This window comes from Triticum dicoccoides, chromosome 4B (assembly GCF_002162155.2).
Source record: "Triticum dicoccoides isolate Atlit2015 ecotype Zavitan chromosome 4B, WEW_v2.0, whole genome shotgun sequence".
Lineage (NCBI taxonomy): Eukaryota > Viridiplantae > Streptophyta > Magnoliopsida > Poales > Poaceae > Triticum > Triticum dicoccoides.
In genome coordinates this window covers 379,101,219-379,111,344 of record NC_041387.1, presented here as the reverse complement: position 1 = coordinate 379,111,344, position 10,126 = coordinate 379,101,219, and positions in this window count along the sequence as shown.

The following is a 10,126-nucleotide window of genomic DNA, read 5'->3' as shown; positions in this document are numbered from 1 at the left end:
GTTGAGGTATTGGTTTCCCATTATTTGGCCGACATTGGCAAGAAAAATGAACTAGAGTTGGCTAGAGTTGATTGGCATGCCAAAAAAATGGCAACCATCCAAACAAAGACCAATCTTTGGGTCATGACCAAAAAATTGGTTGAGGTATTGGTTGCCCATGATTTGGCCGACATTGGCAAGAAAAATGAACTAGAGTTGGCTAGAGTTCATTGGCATGCCAAAAAATAGCAACCATCCAAACAAAGACCAATCTTTGGGTCATGACCAAATTTTTGGTAAGGTGCACTTTGGCCACAATCCAAACACACCCCAACACCCGGCTCGTCGAGGATGCACGGGGCGCCGTGACGCGTCTATGGAGTGGTGTAGCATGGCCAACTGCATCCTCTGGAACTGAGACCATGTTGGGTCATCTTGCTTTTTCAATGACATCCGGGGATCGCATGTGAGCAAAGGGCATCTCCAACGTTGCCACGACTGCAGCTGACTACCCTGGCACACTAAAACCCTCATCCCTCGCGCCGTCGTGCGGTGCGTTCCCAGCCGGCGCCAGCTGCCCGCATTCATGCCGTCCATTTGTATGTCGTTGTTAAGAGGCTCGGTGCACGAGGAACCAACTCCGGCGACTTAATGACGCACCCGGACGCTTGGCCTCACCGGAATGCGCTACTTAAAGCGGCAACGCCCAGCTAACCTCCACACCATAGCGCATCGTCCTCCTACCTAGCACCGCATCCGCCATGACTGCAAGCGTCAACGCTATGCGGGAGAGCTTGTCTTTGGGGATGAAGCTCGAGGTTACCTCCCTCTCTCAAGTCGCCTCTCGCGACGCAATAGCGGCGTAGCCGGACGCGGACGCGACCGCACAAGCGGTGGCCACGCTGGTGGCCGACGACGGGAGCACCGTCAGCCATGCGTACTACTTGCCTCCGTCCAACGTCCGGCACCGCCGAGGTCGGGGACTCCTCCGAGGATGAGTAGGGCATGGGAGGCGGTAGGGCATGGTGTGCCAACTAGCCGGTCCGTATCCCATGTTCTACTCTTCCACACCGGAGACCGCACCTTCACTTCACGGGTCTTGAACCCCCGCCCCCGTACATAGAGATCGCAGATGGAGGACGTCGGTCGCCGCCGTAGAATAGGTTTGAATATCTCGGCAGGTGTATATGAACTTCTTTTATTTTTCTGTCCTATAAAAGTTCGAAATGTAATGAAAATATGCCGTGTTTGCATTAATCTCGGCAGGTGTATATGAACTTTCACAATAATATACATATTGTAGGAGTTCTAGCAAGATGCCCATGCGTTGCATGGAAGATCAAGATCTTGTGGGAGAAAAGGATGAACGAGGGAAAGCCTTATCTGCAAATGTGGAGAGGAGTGCGGGTAAATTGTCATAGTTTCCTTACTATCCGTTAGATATAGATCGGACGGCATATATTGCAGGATAACAGGCACACCATCATCACCAACTCTGCTTTTTATTGAACCGAGGCAAATCTAACATGCGAAGTAAAATAAACACATAGGGTCTATACATACACAAATTATCTTAGGCACTCCCATAGTACGTCCACTACACATTCACGCATTTCACATCTTTCTACATCTACGGGAACCTACGAAAGGGTTAACGTAAATTACCTCTCTCTCTCCTCCCCTAATTTTCATGGTGGTGGGCCCCTCCCTCCCCCCAATCTACAATCAACAGCTCACACGTTTCACATTACGTTAATTATGTAATTGGGATTACGTAGGTGTAGCATTACTCGTCCTAAAAAACCCAACTAAGCCAACCTCCCAGCATATCGCGTGGGAAAAGACCCGGCCGCCCTGTTTTAGTCGGGATTACCGGATTACTAGTAGTAGTATCGATGGATCGCACGAAGCAACAAATTTTTTTGAGGGGGCTAAGCACCTAGTTTAAAAGGAAAAAAGGCGGTACACTCACAGAGACTCCTGTCGCGGTCGCATTGCACCCCACACACGTTTGGTCCTGCACACGGCTCATGCAAACGGAACGCGCTTCAGCTTGCCTCTTCACTGACACGTGGGACTGCACTTGCAGAAACCGACCATGCGCCAAACTCCCCCCACCCACCGTGCGAAAATCCTCCCCCCCCCACACAAAAATTCCCCCAAATCCGATTCAACCGCCCTTCGGCCAACTAGCCAATAATATTCCCAAAACCCCCTACCCCCGTTCCCCTCCACTCCATTCGCTCTGCCAAAGCCGCTCTCCCCGCTGCACCGATACGTCGGTGCCACGGTTCGTCGAGGAAACGCACGGCGATCCTCCGCGCCGCCACCTCTGGCTATGTTCTTGTGGAGGTGCATGGCAGTCAGCGCCGCCACCGCTGGCGACGTTCGTGTGGAGACGCACGGCGGTTAGCTTCTTCCACGGTACACGCATTCTAGACTGAGGCCCCGTTCATGTCGGTGTAGCGCTGAATGTTAGTTGATAGACGCTGTTAATCTCACTGTTTGTCGAAGTAGTATACTGTCAATATGCTCTGCTTAAGAAGCTTCCTTGCCCTGTTCTGCACTCAATCCGCTTAGCTGAGATGGCATGCCAAGGCCGATTAGTTGCTAAAATATCCTGCCATATATTTATTGTGACGTAGATTGCTATGGTCTAGTAGCCAATCTGTTAGGTGAAATAGCTCTACACCGTTTTATACTCGATCTTTGTTGCTACGATGGCCTTCGATAGTTCGATGGCTATGTGCTCGGCCTCATTGACTGCTGAAACAGCCTACCATAATTTAGCACTCAAATCTGTTTGCTGAATTAGCTTTACATATATTTTGTTACTTAGATCTGCTCGTCCAAATATCTTGCCATAGCTTTAGACATCGACCTAGGTATTTTTTTCTAGACTTCATAAAAAAGCATATATGTTTTTCTTGTAATATCTAGTAGAAGAACTAATTTGTATGTCTGATAGATGGATAGGACTTGGATAACTTCTGCTCGAAGATTCTCCACTGCATATGTCGAGGCGGTTGAAAACTTCATGAACTTTATCAGAGATGAGTGCGATGGTCCGAAATCAGATGTGCTCTGCCCGTGTAGGAGTTGTATGAATTCAGTTACAAGACCCCAGTCAACTGTGCAAAATCATCTACACTTGTATGGGATGTCGGTCAAATATACTAGGTGGGTTCATCATGATGAAGCTATGAACGTCAATGTTATTGGCTACGTGGAAGAGGAGGAGGAGGTGGTGGTGGCGGAGCCAGTGAGTTTGACCAACATTGAAACAATGCTACGAAATGCTCATGCAGTCCATGAACTTTCACCTGCAGAAGAAAAACAGTGGGCCCGCATAGTGGAACAATGCAACATTGCTGTCACCCCAGGAAATAAGCTGTCAGTATTCTCAGTTATGGTCACCTTTCTTCAGGTGAAGACATCTGAGCGGATGACCAACAAATCATTCGATGCGATGTTGGCTGCTTTCCGCAAATCTTTCCTAGATGTGTCTGAGCTGCCACACACCTACAGTAAAATGAAGAATTTCCTTCGTGTAGTTGGAATTGGATATGATATGATCCATGTTTGTAAGAATAATTGTGTTCTATTCCGGAAGGATTATGCCAACTTAAGTGAATGCCCGTAATGCAAATCATCAAGATGGAAAGATGGCGATGCTGTGAAGAGGATTCCTCATAATGTTCTGAGACATTTTCCAATTACACCAAGATTGCAGAGGTTGTTTCAAGATGCTGAAACAAGAGAGGATGTACTGTCGCATTCTAGGAACCAGGAGTACAGAGATCAGAATGTAATGAGCCATCCATCTCATGGTAGTGAGTGGAAAAGCTTTAATGATAAACACAAAGAGTTTGCTGCTGACCCGAGAAACATTAGACTTGGCTTAGCTTCAGATGGATTTAACCCATTTGGCCACCAGAGTGCCACATATAGCATGTGGCCAGTGCTTGTTATCCCTTACAACATGCCTCCAAATGTGTGCACCAAAGAATCAAACTACATGATGGCCTTGCTCATCCCAGGTCCAAGAAGTCCTGGAAAGGATTTTGATTTGTTCATGGAGCCTCTTGTGGAGGAACTTCAACAACTATGGAAGGGTGTTCTCACTCGAGACCTATATAGCAGCCCACCAGCTGATTTCTTTCTGCGTGTTGTTATAATTTGGTGCATCCATGATTATCCGGCTTTGGGCACTATGTCAAGGCGAACGACACATGGTTACAATTCATGTGTTCACTGTGACAGGAATCCGGTGTCATACGCAATACTTAGCAAGATCTGTTACATTGGACACCACCGTTTCCTTGCCAAGGACAAGCCGCATCCTAGAAAATACCGAAGACATGTGTTCAATGCAAAGCATGAAAACAGTGATGCGCCAAAGAGGCTCACCGCTGATGAGTTGCAAGTGGAATTAGAGAAGGTCAGGCATATTACACCAAGAAACCATCATGGTAATGGTAGTGGGAAAAGGAAGCATGGCAGGGCAGAAGAGAGATTATTGTTTACCCGCAGGTCCACTTTGTGGGACTTGGAGTATTGGAAAGATTTGGATCTGCGGCATAATCTTGATGTGATCCAAATTGAGAAAAATATATGTGACAGCATTATCGGCACACTTCTTAATATTGAAGGCAAGATGAAAGATACCTTAAAATCTAGGATTGATTTGACACACCTGGGTATCAGAAAGGATTTGCAGGTGCAAGATGAAGGTAAGCCACGTGATATGGCACCAGCTGTGTACGTCTTGGACAAGGTAAAAAGAAAAGAATTCTGCGAGATCCTATCACGTGTGAGATTCCCACATGGATTTGCTTCCAACCTTGAAAGGAGAGTCAGTGTAGATGGAAACAAGGTACAAGGGTTGAAAACTTATGACTGCCACATCCTACTTCAAAGAGTTTTACCAGTTATCCTTAGAGGATTAGGCCGCCCTGACTTATACAGAGCAGTTGCAGAGTTGGGACAATTCTTCAGGGAACTCTGCAGTAGAAATATCAGCATAGATGCTTTGGAGCATCTTAGAGACAAGATACCAACTATCCTATGCGACCTTGAGAAGATATATCCTCCAGCCTTCTTTGATGTGATGGTGCATTTGGCTGTTCATCTACCTAATGAGGCACTACTTAGAGGTCCAGTACAGTATGGCTGGATGTACCCTATTGAAAGGTGGCTAGGCACTTTCAAGGGCTATGTTAGGAATAGAGCTAGACCCGAGGGTTCCATTGTAGAGGCCTACATTGCTGCAGAAGCGTTGACATTCTGCTCAAAGTACATTGAAACAGCTGATCAACTTAGCAAAGAGGTGGGTGAAGACAATCCCGGGCTCAATGTTTTCGATTATTCTGTTCGAGTTACAGGGAAGAGTCGACAAGAGGACAAACCTAAAGATTTGGACAAAATGGTTTGGTATGTCTTGAATAACTGTCCTAAGATACTACCTTATATCAAGTAAGTCCAGTACTGTAGCTTATACATCCTAATCTACTAAACTTGCATCACATTCTTATATATTTAGATGTTTGACGCGAACACTATGTTGTGTAGCATCTACAAAGAGGAGTTACTGCCGCAATATCCAAGAAACATTGACAAACTGGTTATGGCAGGATGTGCGAAATGGTTCAAGAACCATGTAAGCTTTTGAAGTGCACTGTAAGTTTTTTTAATATATTGAGTACATAAGATGATCAGCTTATCTATTTTCTAACCATGGGTTAAGAAGATGCGGGAGGATGGGCAGGCAGTTGATGATGCCCTTTACTTACTAGCAATGGGTCCTGATACTCGGGTAAGACATTATGAATCTGGCATTGTTGGAGATGTGCGCTACAACACCCTTGCACGAGACGAAGGCAGGGAGACACAAAGCAGTGCCATCATGAGCACGGATATGTATGACAAAGAGACAACTGAAATGTATGCTAACATAACAGACATTGTTCAGTTGCAGTATATCTCCAGTTTCGAGGATCATTGGTGTGTAGTTCTGTTGTGCTGTCATTGGTATAACCTGTTTTCCAGGATCGCAAAACCCAGAGCTGATGATTATTTCAAATCCATCAATGCCAAGGCAGCGTACCAGACCAACGAGCCTTTTATTTTGGCAAATCAAGCAACACAAATATTTTTCTTGGAAGACACATTTGCACGTAGTGATGACTGGAGAGTATTGCAAAGGTTTGAGCAGAGGAATTCGTTTAATGCAGTTGCACAACAAGAAGGTGCTTACACTGCTCCTGATGTACAAGATAACACATATGTTCCTAATATCTTTGAGAACCATCACGTCAATGACACCGGAAAAAAGATTGCCTGTCATGTTGTGGACATACAAGAGTTGATCAAGAAGAAGCCAATGTTCGAGGACGTTGAGGATGAAGAAGAAGATGACACCATGGGGAATTACGATTCAGATTGATACACATGGCGAAGATGTTGACGATGTTGCTGCGGATGATGATTACATTGCTTTTGTCGTATTTGCCTGTCAGAAGACGTTTTTTATCTACTATGTGAAATTGTGTTTGCTATGACAACTGAAACCTGATGAACATGTTGTTTAGAATTTTGCTGTGAGAACATCACTTGTTATGTATGCTGATTTGTGTTTGGTGATTGTATGACAACTAAAACATGATGACATTGTTGTTTAGTTGTACTCATATTTGGCTGTGAAACTTGAATTTGATGACATAGTTTGCTGTTGGACTGCAATTTGCTCTACGTCTTCGAATGAGAACAAAGCTGACCCGACAGGGCCTCTGCTATTTATTTATTTATTTATGAGCAAAAGAGGATATCCCCTGATTTCCGTTAATAGAAATCATTAGATGTTCACAACACTACGCCCAACCTACTACACAGGTTTAATTCATTACTAGTTTCAGCTAAGTGCTCATGTTGTAGCCACTGAATACATCACGAGTGCTACATACACGGCAAATAAAGAGACAATCATCCTACAGAGCACATCGATTTTGCCCATTATTTTCACAAGCTCTTTAATCTCCTCATTGCTGTCAAGGCCGTTCAGTAGCTGCTGCTTGGCCATGATCAGAGGAACTACATCTTTAACCTTCTGTTCTGCATCTTCCTCTTCTGCCGTTCCTTCAGTTACTTGTCCAACACCCCAACCTGCTGGTATTGGGATTCCTCGGCTAACCAAATAATCAACGTAGTTGCATTCCCCCACATTAGCAACTTCCCAGAAATACAAATCACATGAATCTTCCCTTTTCTGCACGAATCAAATTGGAAGATCACCAACCAAACTATTAAAAAAACAGAACAACACTTAAACATATTATTACCCCATGATTCGGGCATTTGTAGAAGGCTCGGCCAGGGTTGAGGATTGTGGTTGAGACGCGAAGGATGAGTCTGCGTGATTTGCAGTAGTGGCACCACACCAACGGCAGCGGGTTGCGATGAGCAATCGGCTACGGTGCGCGTGCCGGCGGGGGTGTGATGAGACCCATAGGCGATGGTATGGGTGGCAACTTGGCGCATATCTGGTTGTTGCCTGCTGAAGAGCAGGTGGACGAGTAGCCAGCGGACATGGTTGCTGCGGCCAGAGCTTCTGATGCTAGGAAGAGTAAGTAGAGAAGAGGAGAAGCGAACGTTGGATATGTCAGTTTCATTACTTGCAAAGTAGCCTAGCACCATATATAGTCATAGTCTAGGTTTGGGTTCGAACCAGCTACAAGAGCACATCTCTCTTTTTTCTAAAACTCGGCAACGTCTCTTTACTAGTACACTAGCTTGTTCTCTACGCCTTCCCAAGTCTTTGATTTTCTTTCCCTTTTTTGCGAGGAAGGAAGGAGGACAAAATTGAGAGTTCCTGGGACTTGAACCCAAGACCTCTCGGTTCAAACCCAAGGGTGCTAGTCACTTATGTGGCGAATGTTCCCTGTGAGGAGGACGGCAGATGAACGCATTTTCCTCGCAGTTTTCTTCCTATATATAAAAAAGTATGCTACTTGGTGTCTGCTTAGTCAACAAACGATTGTGCCAACCTTGACCATTGGATTGACATTCAATGTCTCGTTTCTTCAGTCTCTTCTTCCTCGAGCCGCCAAAGCCAAATCAGCGCTGGTGGGATCGCCTGCTCCCGCCTCCCACAGCTGGCTGTGATCTTCCCCGACTCCTGTTCGTTCCCGTCCGAGGCCTCACCATCGTCCTCCGCCTTGGTTCGCTCGCCGCGGCGCCACCCTCTGGTGTTGTCAACATGGTCAACAACCGAGAGGAATAAGGATATGACTATACATGGTGAGGATGACAGTAGGGACCCAACAGCGCGCGCAGTAATTTTGTTTTTTCGGGACGGAGAAGTGTATCAACTAGGTTGTGCGGGACTCGTGGCCCGTCTAGCCCAGGCTTTTATTTCATATGTTTAGCACATGACCAGCCCAGTTTGTTTTTTTCCTTTCTGAAAAATGGCTAGCCATCTATTTTGTTTTTTGCAGAATAACCAACAGAGCCCTACTTTCTTTTCTATGCCCTGCTGGGCCGGAAATCTTTCAAGACGAGGAGGGATGCATTTTGCCCAGAAAATGGGCTATAAGTAATAAGAAATGGGTTATAAGTAATAAGAAATGGGCTGTAAAATGAAAAAATATAGCAAACAGGCAATTAGTTCCAAAATACTATTTTCTTTCAGATTTTGATATTTTAAATTTTATTATTTTCGTGCGGGTAAAATTTCATAGAATTTAAATTAAGGTATATTTAGATTTAAAATTAATTTGAATCTGGCTAGAAATTTTGGGTTGTATGCTGTTTGGGATAGATTTGGAGGCTGACTTGTGGGTCTACTAGGTTGACGTGTACTTTGGCTTTGTCAACTTAGTCCACAAACGATTCTAGCAGCAGTGACCGCTGGATGTTAATCCAACGGTCGTGCTACTTCTTCAATATCTGATCTTCTTGCTCCAGCCGCCCAAACCAGCTCTGGTGGGACTGCCTGCTCCCGCCTCCCGTGGCCGGCTATGCTGCCACCCAGGCCGCACAGGCCGCACCGCCCCACCCTACTTCGTTGTTGGCCAGGCCATTCCTCTACTCACCCACACCTCCTGTTATTTTCCGGCGACGGCAGCCAGACCAGTAAACCCTCATACTCCCCACTGTGTGGGAAACCATTGCCGAGTCTTCCCCAGCTCCGTGTCGTTCCCTTCCTAGGCCTCGCCGTCGTCCACCGCCATGGTGCTCTCGGCACGGCCTGGTCAACATGGTCAACGAACGACATCCATCGGCCGTGGACTGTACGTGGAGAGGCTGACAGCTGGGTCCACGGCTGCACACAAGGAAATGCCTCCTTATTACGCGCAGAATAATGATTCCTCCACATGACAGTTGGGACCCACCAGAAGGGCCTCTGTATTTCACGAAAAAAATTCCCCCCGCTGACATGTCGGACCCACCAGCTATATCTTCGCGCGCAAGGAAGTGCCTCCTTATTAAGCACAAAAAAATGAATACCCCCCTGCTAGCTAGGATCCACCATAGTGGGAGGATGACTTGTGGGCCAACTAAGTTGACGGGGATGGAGGGCTTTGTCAACTTAGTCAATATGAACGATTCTAGCTCCAGTGACCGTACGATGTCCATCCAATAGTCATACTGCTTCTTCAACCTATGGTCTTCTTGCTCCAGCCGCCCAAAGCAGCGCCGGTCGTGCCGCATGCTCCTGCCTCCCGTGGCCGGTTGTGCTGCCGCAGAGGCCTCCCCGCCCCCTACTATTCCCACCGCTGGCCAGGCCCTGTGGTGATGGCAGCCTCACACCGCAGCCGAACCAGTGAAACCTCGTACTCCTCTCCGCGCGGGCTTCCGCTGCCGCGTCTTCCCCGACTCCGCGTCGTCCCCTTCCTAGGCCTCTCCGTCATCCACCACCATGGTGCTCTCGGTGCAGCCTGGTCAACGTGGTCAAGGAACGACTTCCATCGGACGTGGACTGTACGTGGAGAGGCTGACAGCTGGGTCCATGGCCGCAGCAAGGAAGTGCCTCCTTATTACGTCGAAAATAATGATTCCTCCACCTGACAGCTGGGACCCACCGGACGGGCCACTGTATTTTGCGAAAAAAACATTTCCATCTGATTGCAGGGACCCACCAACTACATCT